Genomic DNA, 21,885 nt, shown 5'->3' on the forward strand with positions numbered 1-21,885 from the left:
AAGAAATGAATAGAAAAATCTAGAAGAAATGGACAAATTCCTAGACACATACAACCTACCAAGATTTAAACCAGGAATAAATAAAAAGCCTGAACAGACCAGGCACAGAGGCTCATGCCTGCAATCCCAGCCCTTTGGGAGGCCAAGGTGGGCAGATTACTTGAGCTCAGGAGTTCGAGACCAGCCTGCCCAACATAGTGAAACCCCATCTCTACTAAAAATACAAAAATTAGCCAGGCATGGTGGTGTGAGCCTGTAATACCAGCTTCCTGGGAGGCTGAGGCGGGAGAATCACTTGAACCCGAGAGGTGGAGGTTGCAGTGAGCCAAGATCGACCACTGCAACCAGCCTGGATGACAGAGTATGACTTCACCTCAAAAAAAAAAAGCCTGAACAGACCAATAACAAGTAACGAGATCAAAGCCATAAAAAAGCCTACAATGACTTCACTGCTGAATTCTACCATTTAAAGAAGAACTAATACCAGTTCTACCCAACTATTCTGAAAAATACAGGAGGGACTACTTCCAAACTCATTCTACAAGGCCAGTATTACTCTGATACCAAAACCAAAGACATGTCAAAAAAAGAAAATGACAGTCCAATATCTCTGATGAACAGTCATGCAAAAATCCTCAACAAAATACTAGCAAACTAAATTCAGCAATACATTAGAAACATCATTCATCATGACCAAGTGGGATTTATCCCTGGGATGCAAGGATGGTTCAACATACACAAATCAATTAGTGATACATCATATCAACAGAATGATATGATATATGATTTTTGGTGGAGTCTTTAGTCTGAAAGCCTAAAGACTCCACCAAAAATCAATTAGAACTGATAAACAAATTCAATACGGTTGCAGGATACAAAACCAACATACAAAAATCAGTAACATTTCTGTCTGCCAACAATGAACAATTTGAAAAAGAAATTTTAAAAGTAACCCATTTACAATAGCCACATATAAAATTAAGTATCTAGGAATTCACCAAAGATGTGAAAGATCTCTATAATGAAAACTATAGGCCGGGCACGGTGGCTCACACCTATAATCCCAGAACTTCGGGAGGCCAAGGTGAGTGGATCATTTGAGGCCAGGAGTTTGAGACCAATCTGGGCAACATGGCAAAACCCTGTCTCTACTAAAAATACAAGAAATTAGCCAGGCATAGTGGCGCATGCCTGTAACCCAGCTACTCGGGAGGCTGAGGCAGGGGACTTGCTTGAACCCGGGAGGCGGAGGTTGCAGTGAGCCGAGATCGTGCCACTGCACTCCAGCCTGGGCGACAGAGTGAGACTGTCTCAAAAACAAACAAACAAAGAAGAATGAGATTTTGTCATTTGCAACAACATGGATGAAACTGGAGGTCATCAAGTTAAGTGAAATAACCCAGGTACAATAAAACAAACATCATATATTCTCACTTATTTGTGGGATCTAAAAATCAAAGCAATTGAACTCATGGACATAGAGGGTAGCAGGATGGTTACCAGAGCCTGAGAAGGATAGTAGGGCGGGGTGGGGAGAGGTGGGGATGGTTAATGGGTACAAAAAAAAAATTATTTAGAAAGAATGAATAAGACCTACTATCTGATAGCACAGTAGGATGACTAGAGTCAATAATAACTTGATTATACATTTAAAAATAACTAATTAGGCCAGGCCCGGTGGCTCATGCCTGTAATCCCAGCACTTTGGGAGGCCGAGGTCGGGAGATCACCTGAGGTCAGGAGTTCGAGACCAGCCTGACCAATATGGTGAAATCCCGTCTACTAAAAATACAAAAAAAATTAGCCGGGAATAGCAGCATGTGCCTGTAGTCCCAGCTACTCGGGAGGCTGAGACAGGAGAATTGCTTGAGCCCGGGAGGCAGAGCTTGCAGTGAGCAGAGATTGCACCACTACACTACATCCTGGGTGACCTAGCGAGACTCCATCTCAAACAAACAAACAAACAAACACCTAATTAAATTGTTTGTATCACAAAGGATAAATGCTTAAAGGGATGGATACCCCATTCTCCATGATGTGATTATTATGTACTGCATTCCTGAATCAAAACATCTCATGTGCCCCATAAATAAATACACCTACTACATACTCACAAAAACTAAAAATGTAAATTTCTTTTTTTAAATGGACAAGCAGCTATAACTCTATCCATCTCCTCTCTTGCTGTGGCCAGCAAACTGCACAGTCATACCTGCTTTCCTCCCTTTGGGTGTGTTGTTCCTTACCTGGAATCCCCTCACCCCCACCCCCTTTCCTTCGTCCTACTCAATCCCTTTCTCAACAGCTCCTGCCACAGGAGTGCTCTCCTCTTCCAACCACCCACCAGAATGCACGTCAGCGTGCTTAATTATGATTACATCAGTATGTCCTTGTATTTTATCTCACCACCATACCCTGCAGATGTCCATTCCCCCTAAATTTTGTCAGTACCCACCACCACACACTAATTCTCGTGATAGAGCTAAGCATGTAATAAGTGCTTAATGTAAAACAGAATTTTTTTAATTTTTATTTTTTATATATTTTTTGAGACAAGGTCTCACTCTGTCACTCAGGCTGGAGTGCAGCGGCGTGATCTCGGCTCACTGCAGCCTTGACCTCTGGGGCTCAGGTGATCCTTCCGCCTCAGCCCCCTAAGAAGCTGGGATGTGAGCCACCATGCCTGGCTAATTTTTTGTAGAGATGGGGTTTTGCCATGTTGCCCAGGCTGGTCTCAAACTCCTGAGCTCAAGTGATCCACACGCCTCGGCCTCCAGGCATGAGCCACCACGCCCAGCCAAAACAAAATTCTTTCTATTGAATTAGACTTATCATTTCCTGAGTGCTTCCTGTCTGCCAGGCACAGAGTTATTGGTATTTTCCAAAAAGTATTTTAGTTAATTCTAATAGCAACCATCTTTGAGAAAGTTACTATTATTATTTTATACATGAAGAAATGGAAGCTCAGAGATGTTAAAAAGAAGCAAATGATACATTTCAGCGGTTCTATACATATTTTTAAAAAGAAGCAAGTAGCTCCCTAAACCCATACTGTTAATCTCCATTGTATTAATACTTCCTTCTTATTGAAGACAGAAAGTTTTTTCCAGCCTTGATATATGAACCTCAGGTGTTAAAAGTAGGACTCTAATAACAAATTAAAATGTTTTCTGGGCTGGCTGCAGTGGCTCACGCCTGTAATCCCAGCACTTTGGGAGGCTGGGCAGGTGGATCACCTGAGGTCAGGAGTTCGAGACCAGCCTGGCCAACATGATGGAACCCTGCCTCTACTAAAAATACAAAAATTAGCCGGGCATTGTGGTGCATGCCTATAGTCCCAGCTGCTTAGGAGGCTAAGGCAGGAGAATCTCTTGAACACGGGAGGTGGAGGTTGCAGTGAGCCAAAATTGTGCTGCTGAATTTCAGCCTGGGTGACAAAGCAAGACTCCACCTCAAAAAAGAAAAAAAAATGTTTTCTGCTGCAAACACATAGAGTATCGCTGCAAAACTTTCTGGGATTAACCATTAGTCCATTGGTCTACACGTCTATCCATTCATCAATTTATCCTAGCAACCACCTTCCCCTCTGATTTATGCCAAGTCTCTGAGGACGGTCCAAGTATGTCTACAGATAGTGGGTGGGGTGACAGGGGAAATGTGCGAAGGAGGTCTGGCTTGCTTCATACTGCCCTGCTCCTTCCCTGAATTAACCCCTTTGCCCATCTAGAAGAAACAGAGGAGTGGCAGGAAGGCTATAGAAACAGGTTCTTGACACCTCCTCTTGTTATTACCACTCCTTTTCAGCTGTGAGTCCAATCAGCCCGGAGCTTCTGCTGAATTTGTCACCCTAAGGAGGCAAAGTATGCTTCCAAAACTCACATTCAGATGTGCAGATCTGTTGCTCCTCCAGATCCGTGGAGCCCAGCGAAGCAAAAATGGCCACCGCTGCAGTGTAGGAGAGAGGACAGCAAAGGACCGCATGGATGTCTTCCTTCTGCAGTACTTCTTGATCAGTTCCCTAATCTCCCGGCTCCCATTTCTTCCTTTATTTAATAGGCGAGTAGAACAGAATTTTCTTTTCCCTTCACCTCCTTAATCTTCTCCAACACAAAGTCTATGGTATAGAAGAGAACTCTAGTAAGACAAGAATAAAAACATTGAAACTTTGTTAAGCTCATAACACATCAAAATGAGACAATGATCAGTAGGAGTGGGCAACAGTAGCAAGAGACAGGTCTGTTGGTCCTGTAGCTACTCCACTCTAGACTTAAAGCAGAGGCAGCAAACTGAAACACCGAGACGGACCAGACAGGTAATAGAAATAAGCACAATCAGAGAGCCAGAGCTATACAATAGGGCCTTGATGAGCGAGTTCACACACACCTGCTGAGAGGGATGGGTGCAACTCGGCTCCAGGATGTGGTGCCACGTGGGAGTACAGGCTCAGTGCCGACAGATCCTTCTGGCTTTGTGAAAAAAAGCCAGAAATTCTGATTTTATGCAAAAAATTATTTATTTTTAAGCATTACCTACTAAGTCACATGATGTGTTAAAGGGAAATACTCACTCCCCTTCTTGAAGATTCCTCACGGGAAGAGACATCTCTTAAGAGTAACACTCCTGGCCTCTCCCTACTCTTCACTCATTCCTCCCTTGATGGGAAGAGTACCTTATGACTGATGGGTTTGGAGGGAGAAAATGGGCATTCAAAAGAGAATGCCTTTTCCTCCCTTTCCCTTTGGGGCACAAGTTCTGCCCTGATGAAGGGCAGCCTCCCACAGTTCAGCATGGGTAAGAATGCCTAATTCTGGTATTCTGTGTTAGGGGCCCTATAAGCCTATAGCTATAAGCTGTACTCTCCAATATCCACTCTCTCACTAAGGTGAAACCCTGCCTCCATCAGCTGGCTCTTCCTCTTATTTATCAGTTGGTTCACAACTTAGGCAGAGAAAAGAACCTCTAATAACTGGGCATCCTTCAAGACTCCAAGAGTCAGCTCTTGTCTCAGGTATCAACTTGCTCCCTCTGAATACGAATCAAATCTTTAGATGCAGGATTAGGGCCTGCCATCATCCCACCATGGTAAAGCCAGGAGCCATGCTTAGAACCCTGAGGGTCTTCTGGTGATTCTCCAGGATGGAGCTCAGAGGGAGGGGGTAGAAAGGATTGAGGAGATAGTGGGAGGTAGGAGAAGAGGGAGGGGAGGCCGGGCATGGTGGCTTACACCTGTAATCCCAGCACTTTGGGAGGCCAAGGTGGGTAGATCTCTTGAGTCCAAGAGTTTAAGACCAGCCTGAGTGAAATGGTGAAACTGTGTCTCTACAAAAAATACAAAAATTAGCCCAGTGTGATGGCGGGCACCTGTAGTCCCAGCTACTCAGGAGGCTGAGCCAGGAGAATTGCTTGAACCCGAGAGGCAGAGGTTACAGTGAGTTGAGATTGCACCACAGCACTCCAGCCTGGGCGACAGAGTGAGACTCTGTTTAAAAAAAAAAAAAAAAAAAAAAAGAGGGAGGGAAGACCCAAAAAGAGACACCTGGATACCCATCAGAAGGGGACATTATGTAGACTGAAAAGTGACTTAAAGGGAAAACAAAAGAAGGTCTTGCACCATCTTCTGAACATCAGGAGTGTTATTTTCTATTAAGTAATGGTCTGTACTTATGCACCCTTCCTGGGGGTGACATAAAAATAATAACATCTCCCATGCCCCTTTCACAAGGTTGAAATGGTCAAATACATTATCTTTAGAGAATCTTATCATATGACCCTGTTATCTGTATCATCAATAACATAATTCAAGGTGCCAAGAAGAATCAAACTTACTTATCCTGACACTCATTTCCAAAACCCCAGAGCACTAAAATCAGATGTTATTTTCTTAAGGATGATTTAACCACCATTGGGAACAAGAGAAACTACTACCTGGGAAAAAATATTAAATAGCAAAGTAAACTATTTTGAGTCTCACTCATCAAACATTTATTGAGCATTTACTGTGTGCCTGTCACTGCTCTGAGAACTAGGGATACAAAATTGAATAAGTCCTCTGAACAAAGAGAGTGTAGAGTGCTGGCAATTTCCGCCAATTCAATATGCTGTGTTTTTGTTTTGTTTTATTTTAACTGAAAATGTATTTTTAAAGAATGTTTGGGAATTCTAGCCCTATGATAAACTGTTTTGTTTCACTTCCTTTAGCCGTTATTTTATGACAGCACTGACCTTCTGACCAAAAGCAAAATTCTGGCCTTTCTAAATATCCCATATTGGCTGGGCTTACTGGATTTTCAAAATAAATGGATTAGATTTCTCAACCTGTCAAAATATAGAACACGAGGGCTTCTTTAAATTTAGGGGCCTGCTCTGAGTGCAGATTCAGGGTTCACTCATCTGAGCAGGAGGGCTGAAGTCCAGCTTCTCAGCAACCTGTTATTTTTGATGGAAGCAGAGGTGACTAGAACAAAGAAATTTGCTCAGGCTGGTCAGACTAACTGAAACTTGATGTCACCGGGGGCAATCAAGGCATCAAATGCCTTGGACTCCCTCAGGAGCATATTTTAGAGGATCCTAACTCAGACATAAGCCTAAGCTCCTGAGAGTTCCTGCAGTTACATCCCAGGGAGCGGTCCAGGGAGGAGGTGGGGCCCCTGGGAAGATGGTCTGAAGTACCCAGTGCACCACAACAAGTAGGGTTAGCTATAAAATGATGGACGGTGTTGTCAATAATGGAAGGATGGAAAGATGCTGAGAACAACCTGGATTTGCACCCCAGCTTCACTACTTTCTAGCTATGTGACCTTGAGGAAGACGTCAGTTTCCTCATCTGTGCAATGGGGCTGATAACAGTACCAACTTTACAGGACTGTAAAGATGGTCAAATATAGCAACCACAAAGAATAATTCCTCCTGTAAACGGACACCCAAACCAGCTTCTCCTCATACAGCCTGGCTGCTTCATTGTCATACCCGGAGTCTCTCAGAGGTCAAGAGAGGTTCCTTGTACACTCATGCTTCACTTAACCACAGAGATATGTTCTAAGAAATGCATCATTAGGCGATTTTATGGTTGTTTAAACAGCATAGAATGTACTCATACAAACCTAGATGGCGTAGCCTACTACACACCTAGGCTACATGCTGTAGCCCATTGCTCCTAGGCTGCACACCTGTAGAACATGTTACTGCACTGAATACTGTAGGCAACTGTAACACAATGGTAAGCATTTGTGTATCCAAACACATTGAAACATAGAAAAGGTACAGCAGAAATGTGGTATAAAAGATTAAAGGCTGAGCGCCATCTTGGCTCACTGCAACCTCTGCCTCCCAGGCTTAAGATATCCTCCTGGCCAGGCGTGGTGGCTCACGCCTGTAATCCCAGCACTTTAGGAGGCCAAGGTGGGTGGATCACCTGAGGTCAGGAGTTCGAGACCAGCCTGGCCAACATGGTGAAACTCTTGTCTCCACTTAAAAAAAAAAAAAATACAAAAAATTAGCCGGGCATGGTGGCAGACACCTGTAATCCCAGTTACTCAGGATTACAGTTACTCGGCCCATGCAATAAGATTGAAACACTGTCTCAAAAAAAAAAAAAAAAGATTAAAAATGGTATACCTGTATAGGGCACTGACAATAAATGGAGCTTGCAGGACTGGAAGTTGCTCTGGGTAAGATAGTGAGTGAATGTGAAGGCCTAGGACATCACTGTACACTACTGCAGCCTTTATAAACACTGTGCACTTAGGCTAAATTTATTAAAAATATTGTTCTCTAGGCCAGTCATGGTGGCTTATGCCTGTAATCCCAGCATTTTGGGAGACCAAGGCAGGAGGATCACTTGAGCTCAGGAATTTGAAAACATAGTGAGATCTCATCTCTAAGAAATAAAAAATAATAATAATAATAATACTTTTCTATCTTCAATAATAAATTAACCTTAGCTTACTATACCTCTTTTACTTTATAAACTTTTAGATCTTTTAAACTTTTTGGCTCTTGTGTAATAACATTTAGCTTACAAAAATATTTGTTGGGTATACAAAAATATTTTCTTTATGTTCTTATTCTACAAGCTTTTTTCTATTTTTAAATTTTTTACTTTTTAAACTTTTTTGTTAAAAATGAAGACACAGAGCTGGGCATGGTGGCTCATGCCTGTAATCCCAGTAACTTGGGAGGCTGAGAGGGGAGGATCACTTGAGTCCAGGAGTTCAAGGCCAGCTTGAGCAACATAGTGAGGCCCAGGCTCCACAAAAATTTTTTAAAAGTTAGCTGGGCATGGTGGTGCTTGCCTGTAGACCCACCTACTTGGAAGGCTGAGGCTGGAAGATTGCTGGAGCCCAGGAGTTCAAGGTTGCAGGGAGCTCTGATGTTACCACTGTACTCCAGCCTGGGCAACAGAGCAAGACCTTGTCCTTAAAAAATGTATAATAAAAAGAATTAAAAATTAAAAAAAAACAAAGACACAAATACATGATTAGCCTAGGCTTACACAGGGTCAGGATCATCAAGACGTCACTAGGTGATAGGAATTTTTCAGCTCCATTAGAACAGTATGGTACCACTGTCCATCATTGACCAAAGTGTCATTATTAGGTGCATAACTGTATATTAGAAAATGCCAAAACTGGGTCAAACAGAAATTGTGATACTCTAACGGTTAAATTCTTTTTTTTTTTTTTGAGATGGAGTCTTGCTCTGTTGCCCAGGCTGGAGTGCAGAGGGGCAATCTCGGCTCACTGCAACCTTTGCCTCTCAAGGTCAAGTGATGCTCGTGCCTCAGCCTCCTGAGTAGCTGGGACCACAGGCATGCGCCACGATGCCTGGATAATTTTTGTATTTTTAGTAGAGACTGGGTTTCACCATGTTGGCCAGGCTGGTGTTGAACTCCTGACCGCAAGTGATCTGCCTGTCTTGGCCTCCCAAAGTGCTGGGATTACAGGTGTGAACCACCACGCCCGACCTAATGGTTGAAGTCTATTGTTGTATTGTTGTGACTATATGCCAATGCTTATTCAGAGATAATGTATAAAGTCAAATTTGAAATCTTTTGTGAATGTGAGGCCACTGGGAAATGACTGACCCCCTCCACCCTCCCCATGACCCTGCCCTGAGGCCCTGATCTCTCCTTGTATATGAGAAGGCTTTAGGAGTGTTTAAGGTTTGGCTCATCTTATCTTCTCCCCACTACCTTGTCGCTGTGTAACTTTTTAGGACCTGAGCTCAAAGCATGGGGAAAGTGAGAAGAAAATCCCAGAGTCCATTTACGGTATGTGTAGGAACAGCAAAGGCCTCACAAAGAGGGGAACTTCTCTGCAGGAAGTGCGTTTATTTCGCAATTTACAAAGGAAAAGGGAAACTTTTCTGGAGTGTGCTTTGCCCTCCAAGGCCACAGGATTTAAACCTCTCTGCCACACCACCATTGCTTTGAATGAATTATAGGGGCCAATTATCCAGTGAGCATGTGTTTCCTCTATTGGAACAGACTCCATGGTGCTTTCTGTACCTTTCTAGAAGGTCAGGGTGGGGGGATCTTGCCAAGGTCAGCCAGAAGCATCCTATATGACTGTATTAAGACCCAAAGTCTTCATAAAGAGAAGGGAGAGGGGTGGCAGGCAAGGACAAGAAAGGAAGTGAAGGAGAGAGGAATGGAACCACCTTTTTTTTTTTTTTTTTTTTGAGATTCCTCTGTTGCCCAGGCTGGAGTGTAGTGGCACAATCTTGGTTCACTGCAACCTCCACCTCCCAGGTTCAAGCAATTCTCCTGCCTCAGCCTCCCGACTAGCTGGGATTACAGGCACCCGCCACCACACCCAGCTAATTTTTGTATTTTTGGTAGAGACAGAGTTTCGCCATGTTGGCCAGGCTGGTCTCAAACTCCTGAGCTCAAGTGACCACCTGCTTCAGCTTCCCAAAGTGCTGGGATTATAGGCGTGAGCCACCATACCCAGTCTGGAGCCACTTATTAACTCCATCTGGCCACAACCAACAGATCACCCAAGACATTTGCAGAGTGGATTTGGGATCACAGAACACATCTCAGAAAGAGGCACATGAAAATCCAGCTCCGGTTCTGCCACAGTGGGGTGCAGGAGCCCAGTGGGATAATTCCACACTTTCATTTTGCTGGCTCTAGTTCCTAGCAGATCATTAAATGGACATCAAGAGCTGTCCCAGGTGTTGGGAATTATACGATAGAAGAGTTTCCCAGCTAGGAAGTGAAATAAATCATGGAATGAATGCCCACAGACAAAGGGAAGTGCCTATCAGCACTAGGCCAGTGAACAACCTGGGAGCCACAAGAGCGTAAACCAGAGAGGGTTGATGCTGCCAGTTTATATGCTTCTGCCTAACTGTTACTGTGAATTGGGAGCCAGGGAGCAATGTCTGTAGCATCTTGAACTGAAAAAGAATCGCCATGGTGTTCCCAAGTTTGTCTTCTTCATATTCTTTATTATCACCATCACCTTGACCTTCACCATCAACATTGCTATCATCATCGATCATTTTTATCATCATCCCTGGCCTATGCACAGTCTCTCACAGTTTACAGAGAACTTCTGCACCTGCTATGACAATTGGATCATCACACTAACTCTTTGACGTGGACACAGCAGGATTAGTATCTCCATTTTTCCAAAGTGTAAACCAAGGCTTAGAAAAGGTAAATGGCGGGCCCTAAGTCATACTCAAGTTCAGGTCTAATGTAAGTACTGTCAATTTACAACACTAAAACTTTACCCTGAGAATATCAAAATACTTAACAACTGATAAGGTATGGGTACTGACCAGTCAGGACAAACACCAGCCATAAACAGTGGATGTGGCCATTCTGATTCATGTATTTGACTATCTCCCAGATGTTTGACCCAAAGCCACTACTCTCAACACTACAACTGTGTATCTTTGGGTCCTTCTCTGCCACTTCACATAAGCTCTTCTGTTCCCAAATAACACTGCAAGATGAGGCCCTAAGAGGTGAGATGGTGAATTATTATAATAAAGAGGGGGCTCTCAATCTTGTCTTCCTTGATGATCTTAAGACAAGGAAGAGGGGAAAATGGCTTAAGATGGTTCTAGAGGACATGACAGCTAGGACACGGGGTTGTGAGCTGAGAGAAGTCGCCACTCTTGAGAGCTGGAAGGTTGACTTTAGACCAAGTCTTTAGGGTGTCATGAGGGAATCACAGGGTGTTTGTTTGTTTGTTTGTTTGTGACAGAGTCTCTCTCTGTCGCCCAGGCTGGAGTGCAGTGATGTGATCCCTGCTCACTGCAACCTCCACCTCCCAAGTTCAAGCAATTCTCCTGCCTCAGCCTCCCGAGTAGCCGGGATTCCAGGCAACCACTACCACTACCACCCCCGGCTAATTTTTGTATTTTTGGTAGAGACGGGGTTTCACCATGTTGGCCAGGCTGGTCTCAAACTCCTGACCTCAAGTGTTCCTCCCGCCTTGGCCTCCCAAAGTGCTGGGATTACAGACATGAGCCTATAATCAAAGGGTTTTAGATAGGAGAATAAGCCAGGAATCAGGAGCCAGGTGGAAATAAGACTGGAGTGGGAGCCAATTGGGAATCAAATGAGAAACCTAGTTTCCCACTGGAAGAGTCTGCTACTTGCTTCTCTTGGTATCTGGCAAGTAGATATGTTGGCTTAGATACAAGGATGGGGGTAGATAACAGGTAGTCAGTGCTTTCATCAAAGCTAACAGAAAATGTGCATAATATGAACTCAGAAATTAACAGAAGTTCATCAGATTTTCACTTTCTCAGAAGCTATTCTATTTTCCATTAAAGAATGCTAATTTTTCTATTTTTCTTTAGTTTTATCAACTCTTCCTATGTACTCTTCTTTGAAAAAGATCTTTTTTGGTCAGGCATGGTGGCTCACACCTGTAATCCCAGCATTTGGGGAGGCCAAGGCAAGTAGATCACTTGAGCCCAAGAGTTCAGGACCAGCCTGGTCCACATTATGAAACCTGGTTTCTACCAAAAATACAAAAAAATTAGCCAGGAGTGGTGGCACATGCCTGTAGTCCCAGCTACTTAGGGGGCTGAGGTGGGAGGATTACCTGAGCTCAGGAGGTTGAGGCTGCAATAACCTGTGATCACATCACTGCACTCCAGCCTAGTGGACCAGAGTGAGACTGTGTCTGAAAAAAAAAAAAAAGAAACGATCTTCTTAAATTCAAAAGTAATATTCACTCATGAAGAAAAATTAATACAGATAAGCAAAAGAAGAAAAATAAAATTAAAATCACCTACAATTTCTCTATTAAGAAATAACATGGCTTAATATGTTTATGTACGTCCTTCCTGACATTGTCTCATGCATAAAACTATCATCATAATTATTATGATTTACAAAAATTTAGCTATTTTATGCCTAATGTTTTGTCTACGTACCATTCTTGAAGTTCAGGGTCATTATCTTTGTTTGACAACATAGACTTAATATGAGGAGTCTGAAAATATTTTATTGCTTTGGTATCTTGTTGATATCATAAAATCAGAGACAGAATAATATTTATTAGAAACATCCAAGCACAGGGCTCAGAAACAAATCGCTGGTGCCTGAGCAGCATTCTGTGTTTTCAAAGTGGCCATGTAAAACACGAAGCCCAGTGGAACTATATATCACCACTACATAAACAATAATAACAATTTTTGATTTATATCTTCATATTTTCTGCCTTGTTCTTGCAGAAAAGTTGGTAAAAGCTGATTAGACTGTTACACCTACTTTTTTAGCAGATGGAAGATAGGAGAAAATATTACCACAATGAAAGTGAGGGAAAGCCCAAAGGAAAATGTGTTTTTTAAAAATCGAGGACTTGTCAGCATGATGCACAGCTCTGAAGATTAGAGCAAAGCAAAACAAATGTGTGAGTTATTTCTCGGATCAAAAGTTTCAATCATCTTTTGAGGTTACTTCTCAGGTATTGGGATATCTATAAATGCTAAGCAAGATGGCAAACTAAAAAAAAAAAAAATTTAATCCAGAATGAGGGGCTTTCAGGTAAAATGGTCTTTAGCCATGTTTCTGGCTGTGGTCTTCATCAAAAGAATTTCTATCAGCAGGGGGAGTACAGTTTAACATTAAGATGAAGGGGTTTTTCTTTTTTATGATTATAATCCTGCCGAATTGATATGAAGCAGAAATGTGTGCAGAGATATTACACCAAACAAAAGACCCTGTTTCTCTGTTTAAACAGAGGCACCCAGAGGAAATTATTCTGCAGGATTTTTGAGAATACACAGTATTCTTAGGTCAGTGCAAAAGTAATTGCAGTTTTTGCCATTGAAAGTAATAGCCAATAATATTACGTGATAATGGCCAGTAGTATTATGTGATTACTTCTAATAAAATTTCCTCACAAAAAGTGCTTGGTTAATTAAATTTTGTATGCTGTAGGGTTCTAACAATTTCAGAATCCACTGATTCAGAATTTATGACATTTTAAGCCTAGCACACCTGAGTCTTATTGAGTTTTTAAAAGGGCTGCTGATCAACCCCCTAGTGTTTATTGAGATTTACTTGTCCAGAACTCAACCAACCACTCTCTGGGTTAGAAGACAACTTCTGTTCTCAGAGAGCCTACATCTTCACTGACGAGAAAAGTCTTACTGATATGAAAACACAAGACCAAGAGAACACTATGTTGAGCTGCCATTGCAAAGGTTTCAGAAAAGAAAAATAAAATTGTTGTGGGCTGGAGAACTGAATCCTGACACCGATTTTTACATGGTAAAAACAATAAGAAGAGGAAAGAAAAGAAAACCAAAAAGAGCAAAAATGGATGTTCTACTCCATGGTTTCACATTTCATGAAAAACAGAAATGGAAGAAAATCCAGGCAAAAGGTGATGTCAAATGGGGGTAACAGAATCGGCAAAAAGTGGAAAGGATGCTGGGAACAGAAGAAACATTTACGATGCTCTTTAAAAAAATATTTATGGAGCACCTATTATGTGCCAGACACTATAGTAGTTGTTACAGATTAAGGTCAATAAGATAGACATGGCCTGGTCCTCATGGGGCTTAAGTGAATGGAAGGGGCAATAACCAAGTAAACAAATAAATAGGCCTAAAACTATAAAATATTTAGAAGAAAACGTAGAAATAAATTTTTGTGGCGTTGGTTCAGGTGATGGTTTCTTAGATACAACACCAAAGCACAGGCAACAAAAGAAGAAAAAGATATATTGGAGTTCTCAAAAAATTAAAAATGTTTGTGCTTCAGAGCACACTACCAAGAAAGTAAAAACCCATAAGAATGGGAGATAATATTTGCAAATCATATATCTGATAAGGGACTTGTATCCAGAATATATAAAGAACTCCTACACTCAATAATAAAAAGGCAACCCAACTTTTTAAATGGGCAAAGGACATGAAGAGACATTTCTCCGAAGAAAATATAAAAATGACCAATAAGCACACGAAAAGATGCTCAACATCACTAATCATTAAAGAAATGCAAATCAAAACCACAATGATACCCCTTCATATCCACTAGGATGACAAGTGTTGGCAAGGATGTGGAGAAATTGGTGGGTTGCTGGCAGGTTGTAAAATGATGCAGCCACTTTAGAGAACAATTTGACAGCCCATAAAAAATGTTAAACATGGAGTTATTACATGACCCAGCAATTCCATTTCTAAGTATGCACCTGAAACAACTGAAAACCTAAGTCCATATAAAACATTGTATACAAATGTTCATAGCAGCATCATTCATAAGAGCCAAAAAGCAGAAAAAACTCAAAGATCCATCAGCTGATAAATGATAAACAAAATGCATTACATGCATGCAATGTAATATCATTTGGCTGTGAAAATGAATAGAATCCTGATACATGCTACAACATAGATGAACCTTAAAAATATTATGCTAATTGAAAGAAGCCAGTTTTGTATGATTGCATTTACATGAAATATCCAGAATAGGCAAATCCATAGAGAAAGAAAATAGATTAGTTGTTGCCAGAACTAAGAGAAAATAGATTAGCTGTTGCTCTCCTTCTGGGGAGAAGGAGGAATAAGGAGTGTACTAATGAGTATGGGGTTCCTTTTTGGGGTGATTAAAATGTTATAAAAATTAGTAGTAATGGTTGCACAACTCTGTGAATATACTCAAGAATGCTTTAAATGGGTGCATTTTATAGTATGTGAATTATATCTCAATAAAGTTGTTACAAAAAACAACCAACCAGGCAGGGCGTGATGGCTCACACCTATAATCCCAGCACTTTGGAGGCCAAGACAGGTGGATCACCTGAGGTCAGGGGTTCGAGACCAGCTTGGCCAACATGGTAAAACCCTGTCTTACTAAAAATACAAAATTATTCAGGCATGGTGGTGCATGCCTGTAATCCCAGCTACTCTGGAGGCTGAGGCAAGAGAATTGCCTGAACCTGGGAGGCAGAGGTTGCAGTGAGCCAAGATCGTGCCATTGCACTCCAGCCTGGGCAATGAGTAAAACTCCATCTCAAAAAAAAGCAAACAAACAACAAACAAACAAAAACAACGAACTGAAACAACAAAATAGATCACCTTACTGCCCTATGGAGGAAAGGGAAAAAGGGTCATAGAAGGAGGAAAGTGGAAGCAGAGTGGCACAGAAGAAGCTGGTGCATTAAGGATTTTCTGGGGTGGAAAATTTTAAAAATAAAAAAGATAAATAAATAATTAAATAAAAAAAAAGAAGCTACTGCAGCCATCAAAGCAACAAGTGACAGCGATTCACGTGGGGGTAGCAGTAAAGGAAGGGGGAATCATGGGGTTTCAGCTTGGGTACATGGGTGCAGGGTGGTGCGGTGTCCCATCCTCCATCAGCAAGAAATTCAGGTCTGGGTCCAAATGGAAAAACCCACACTGAATCATAATCCTAATGCTATGAGGTAGGTATGACTATCCCCATTTATAATTTTCTAAAACAGCTTTATTGAGGCCAGGCACGGTGGCTCATGCCTGTGATCCCAGCACTTCGGGAAGTCAAGGCGGGTGGATCACCTGAGGTCAGGAGTTTGAGACCAGCCTGTCCAACATGGCAAATCCCCGTCTCCCCATTGCTACTAAAATTACAAAAATTACCCGGGCTTGGTGGTGGGCACCTGCAATCCCAGCAACTTGGGAGGCTGGGGTAGGAGAATGAATTGAACCCAGGAGGCAGAGGTTTCAGTGAGCCAAGATCGGCCACTGCATTCCATCCTGGGTGACAGAGACTCCATCTCAATCAATCAATCAATCAATAAAACAGCTTTATTGAGATGTAATTGACATGCAATAACTGCACATATTTAAGGTGTACAATTCAAATAAAAAAATAAAGTGTACAACTTGATAAGTTTTTTAATTTTATTTTTTTAGAAATGGAGTCTCGCTATGTTGTCCAGGCTGGAGTACAATGACTACTCATAGGCACAAATATAGAGCACTACGGCCTTTAACTTCTGGGCTCAAGCAATTCTCTCACCTCAGCCTCTCGATTAGCTAGGACTACAGGTGCACACAACCACACCCAGCTTCCCTATTTACAATTGAATAAATGTGGTTCAAATAAGTGAAAATACACACCATAATAAACCTTACTGCTGTGGTTAATGACAGCCTAACTCATACCCAAGCTCTTTACTGTATACTATATAAGGAGACACTTTAAAAAGAAAAAAAAAAGGAGGAAGAGAGAAAGAAATTGTAGGTACAATATTTCTAGTCAAGAAGGGGGGGTCAGGCATTCACATGTAACATTTTTGTCCCTTTGGTTTTGGCCTAGTATCTTGCACATACTGTCGTTAAGAACCAGAGAACTCCCAAAATATTATCCTCAGCTTCCAGCCCATAGCCAGAGGTTGTTAATTCTTCCCAAATGTGTTTACAACTCTCTCCATTCATGATGCTGTGGCTTTCTTATTTCAGTGTCCCCTCATCTCTTGCAGGAGGTATTGCAACACGCTCCTAACTCTTCTCCCTGCATCCAGCCCTACCTACCACACCATCCCTTCCCCAGCACATTTGCGGTGGAGTGTGCACACACGCGCATGCACACGCACCCACACACACGTACACACACCCATCCTTCTTGATCCCTTCTCCAGATGGGGTGCTCTTTCTAAAATGCAAACCTGTTCCATTCACCACCTTCCTTAAAACCCTTCAGAGATACCTACTGTGGCTCAGGATCAAGCTTAAAGTCCTTAACACAACTTCCACGGCCACTCACGAGCTTGACCCTGCACACCTCTCCAGCATTTTCTTCATTCTCCCTCTCCATGCACACACCCTATGCCCTATGTGCCAGCCACACTAAACTACTTCCATTCCCCTGAATGTGCCACGCTCCACCGACCTCAGGTCTTTGCACATGCTGTTCCATTCCTGCCAACTGCTTGCATAGCTAACTCCTACATATCCTTTAGTCTTCCCTGACCCTCCAATTCAGGACCAGGTACCCTTCCCTGACCCTCCAATTCAGGACCAGGTATCAACCTCAGGGCACTCTGTACAGCCCCCATGAGCAGAGAGGGGTTAAGGGGTGACCAGCTGATCAACCACCTGGGGCAGAAATCTACAAGGGGGAATAAAAATCACAGGAGATGTAATAAGATTAGAAAAATTTTATCTCCTAGAATCCCCTCAGGATAGTACACTATGTGGTTAGAAATAATATGCTGATAAGTCCCTCAGGGTTGGGGGTAACGTGCCCCAAGGGGCATGCCTTCCAAGGGTGTCACCTCTGTTTTACTGTGGAGTGGTTGTTTGGTCCAGTGGGGAATGCGAATTTGGGGCCAGAGTGGAATTGCTCAGAACTTTGGGTGTCAGGCCTCCTTTCTTCGCCCTTCCCTCCTGACAGGGTCCCAACATATATTATAATATATATGTCTAGTGTATATGCTAGAAAGCTCTAGAGGAAGGGAAAGTACCACCAAAAAACTCTGGTGGGTGAGCAGCAGTCCTGCCTCCGCAAGTGCTCAGCCTCTTCTGTTTTAAAAACTGAATAAATGGCCAAGTGTGGCGGCTCATGCCTGTAATCTCAACACTTTGGAAGGCCAAGGTGGAAGGACTGCTTGAGCCCAGGAGTTCAAGACCAGCCTGGGCAACATAGCGAGACCCCGTCTCTACAAAAATTTTAAAAACTAGCCAGGTGTGGTGGCGCATGCCTGTGGTCCCAGTTACTTGGGAGGCTGAAGTGGGAGGATCGCTTGAGTCTAGGAGGTTGAGTCTGCGGTGAGCCATGATGGCACCACTGCACTCCAGCCCAGATGACAGAGCGAGACTCTGTTACAAAAAAACCCAAAACTGAATAAAGATTTACAGCACATTGATTCGATAAAGTTTCTATTTATTAACCTGTCCAGGTGCTCACATATTTCAGTCTGGATGCACCCATCGAAGCATCCATCACATAATAGTAACTTACCTGTGGCCCTGCTGGAAAGTCTGTACCATGATAATCATTAACATTTGAGTGGTTAATGCCAAGTGTTAATTCACTTAGTTATCAAAATAGTTCCTTCGGGTGAATGCTATTTTCACTCCCGTTTTATAGTTGAGGAAACTGAGGCATAACAAAGTAAAGTAATTGGCAGGGCTGGATTTCAAACCCAGACAGTCTAGCTCCACCTGGTGCTCCAACCAGAATGATACACTCCCCCTTAGGATGGGACTGAGTCCTTTTACCTGAAATAGCCTCTGCAGCCAAGCACAGACCTAACACACAGAAAAATTTAATAAATGTTAGTTGAATGAATCTTCAATTAGTAGAAGACTGTTTATTCATTTCTTCAGTAAATATTTATCAAGTGCCTTCTATGTGGCCAGCACTATTCTGGGCACTGGCACAAAGTGGTGACAAGACCGCTGCAAGCCTGAGTGGCCTCTTGTTCAGCCTGATACACGATGCAGAAACTCCTTCTCCCACATTCCCACCTGATGGCCATCCCACCTCTGGTTCAGGAGATGGAAAGGCGATTGCTGTTAGATTCTTGTTTGTTTAAGAGACTGGCCTTCCTTGGCCTTCCACTTGAAGAAGCACAAACTTGCACTGCAACCTCATGCCTATAACAGCCTTTTACATCTTGCAGGATAGTTCTAGCTCCTTCAGGTCTTCTTTATTCTAGGCTAGACTAAGCTTCCTCAGTTCCTTCATCAGTTCATGCTCTGATTACATTTCTGCAGGAGACAGCTTTCATTTACTTACTCATTCATTCATTTAAACTTTGCTGGCTGGGTGTGGTGGCTCAGTCTGTAGTCCCAGCACTTTGGGAGGCCAAGGCAGGCAGATCGCTTGAGCTCAGGAGTTTGAGACCAACCTGGGCGACATGGCAAAACCCTGTCTCTACTAAAAATAAAAAAAAATTAGCCAGGTGTGGTGGTATGTGCCTGTAGTACCAGCTACTCCGGAGGCTGAGGCAGGAGGATCTCTTAAGCCTGGCAGACAGAGGTTGCAGTGAGCCAAGATCGTGCCGCTGCACTCCAGCCTGGACCACAGAGCCAGACCCTATCTCAAAAAAAGCTTTACTAATGACTTACTATTAATATGTACCAGGTACTTTGCTAGGCCCTATGAATACAGAAATGAAGGGCATGGTTTCTTCCCTCAAGAAACGCATGGTCCACTGGGAGAATGAGGCATTTAGGGAAATAATTTCAACATTTCCTAGGTGACAAGTATAATAGAGATACAGTTATACTGAGTAGAACCACTCAGTGCTACAACTAGACTTTAAGCCGGCCACTCTGGGATCATTCAGTGTGGCCATGTTTATCTTGCATAGTGACGACGAGAATGAAAAGAAGAGCTAGGAAATAAATATCTCCACTATCCTGATCTGAGTGTTGTCATTTAAAGGATGCAGTCCAGAACTGTAACTGATTTATTTAGCAGGTGGCTAACTTAAAAAAAAAACCCTAGTATTAATTTCATGAAATGTTATCAGGCCCATCCTACACTAATGAAATGAGAGATAGATGGGAGATAGGCAGATAGATAGATAGATAGAGAGAGAGATAGATAGATAGACATTTTGCATGTTTCATCCCTGGTAAATATCCTCTTATTTCAGTCTAGCAAAGCTCTCATATACAATACCAGGCCTTAGGAATCAAGGTCCAATTTCCAGCTCCATTATTTCAACCTCCAAGACCTACCTCATAGGTCTGTTGAGGGCATTAAAAGAAACAATGAATGAAATGATCTGGCACGTTGTAAGCCCCATAGTTGGTGCTCAATAAATGCTAGTAATATTTACTTGTGGCTTACTGGTTCCTCAAGATTCCTTAAAATCTGAGTCTGGACACCCAATGTATGAGGCTGCGCTTCAGCTTCATGTCAGCTGCAAACCTGACAGGGTGTCTTCTAATTTTCAATAATCACTCCACTCCCAACTCCATTCCTCATCCGCATCTGCTTCCCTTCCATTTCCATCTTTGCTCGGCCCAAGTATCAGGCGCTATCTCAGAAGGTTGACAAACCAGCATTGCCACCTGGAGGACAGCATGAGAATCTGGGTGAGAGAACAATTTCATGGCACCAGATAAACCAACTCAGCTGTTCTGTGCCGGCACTAACGAGGCCAAGTTCACAGGTTCATCCCCCAAAGGGGCCAATTAGCTTTACACTGAGAGGCACTCCGGAGTGCAGCCCCAGCCTCTAACCTTGGCCCTCAAGTTACACGTGTGTGGCTGTTGGTTAGAAGTGAATTCATCAATCCAATCCCATTTTTCATAATTTCTTTAAAACCCAGTTGTAAGGCAGTGTGGAAACAACAAAAATGCACAAGACCTTCTCCTTCCTCTTAAAGAAGCTTCAGTCTGCAACAGTGTTTCCCCAAATGAATCCTGAGACATTAATAGGAGTTATGAGAATAAGTGGCTCCAGTGTTAAATCAGTTTGGAAAACACTGATCTAATCAAAGTCGAGGAGCTTGTTTACGAAAGGGCTTTGCAGAGCTTGCTACATGCTAATATGCACATGCTAATTTTCCAAGAAGGAAATAAAGTGTGCAGAGTTTCACAGATTTGGACAGCCATGGGCATCCGCAGCTTTAAAAAAAAAAAAAGAGGCCGGGCGCGGTGGCTCACGCTTGTAATCCCAGCACTTTGGAAGGCCGAGGCGGGCGGATCACGAGGTCAGGAGATCAAGACCATCCTGGCTAACACGGTGAAACCCCGTCTCTACTAAAAAAAATACAAAAACTCAGCCGGGCGTGGTGGCGGGCGCCTGTAGTCCCAGCTACTCGGGAGGCTGAGGCAGGAGAATGGCGTGAACCTGGGAGGCGGAGTTTGCAGTGAGCCGAGATTGCGCCACTGCACTCCAGCCTGGGCGACAGAGCGAGACTCCGTCTCAAAAAAAAAAGAAAAGAAAAAAGAAAAGAATAGTAACGAATCTACTGGCCCAGGATATGGCTACTTTCAATGGAACATCTATTTTAAGAAGCAATTCATCCATGGCAAAGGTTCACAGTCTATTGCTAAGTTTAAAAAACCAGGAAGGGGGAAGCATACTGTAGAACAATATCGCGTTTTGAAAAGATAGAAAAAGATGTACATATACTTGGGAGAATAAAAAACAAAAAGACACAAACCAAAATGTTAGCAGCTGTGATCTTTTTGTTGGGAGTGGTAGTTTGTTTTTCTGTGCTCTGCTTTTTAAGTTTTCTGCCGTAAACATACAGCACGTGTTAATTTTAAAATAAAACCACCGGCCAGGCGTGGTGGCTCATGCCTGTAATCCCAGCACTTTAGGAGGCCGAGGTGGGCAGATCACCTGAGGTCAGGAGTTCGAGACCAGCCTAGCCAAAATGGCGAAACCCCGTCTCTACTACAAATACAAAAATTAGCCAGGTGTGGTGGTATACACCTATAATCCCAGCTACTCGGGAGGCT

This window comes from Gorilla gorilla, chromosome 9 (genome assembly GCF_029281585.2).
Source record: "Gorilla gorilla gorilla isolate KB3781 chromosome 9, NHGRI_mGorGor1-v2.1_pri, whole genome shotgun sequence".
NCBI classification, from domain to species: Eukaryota; Metazoa; Chordata; class Mammalia; order Primates; family Hominidae; genus Gorilla; species Gorilla gorilla.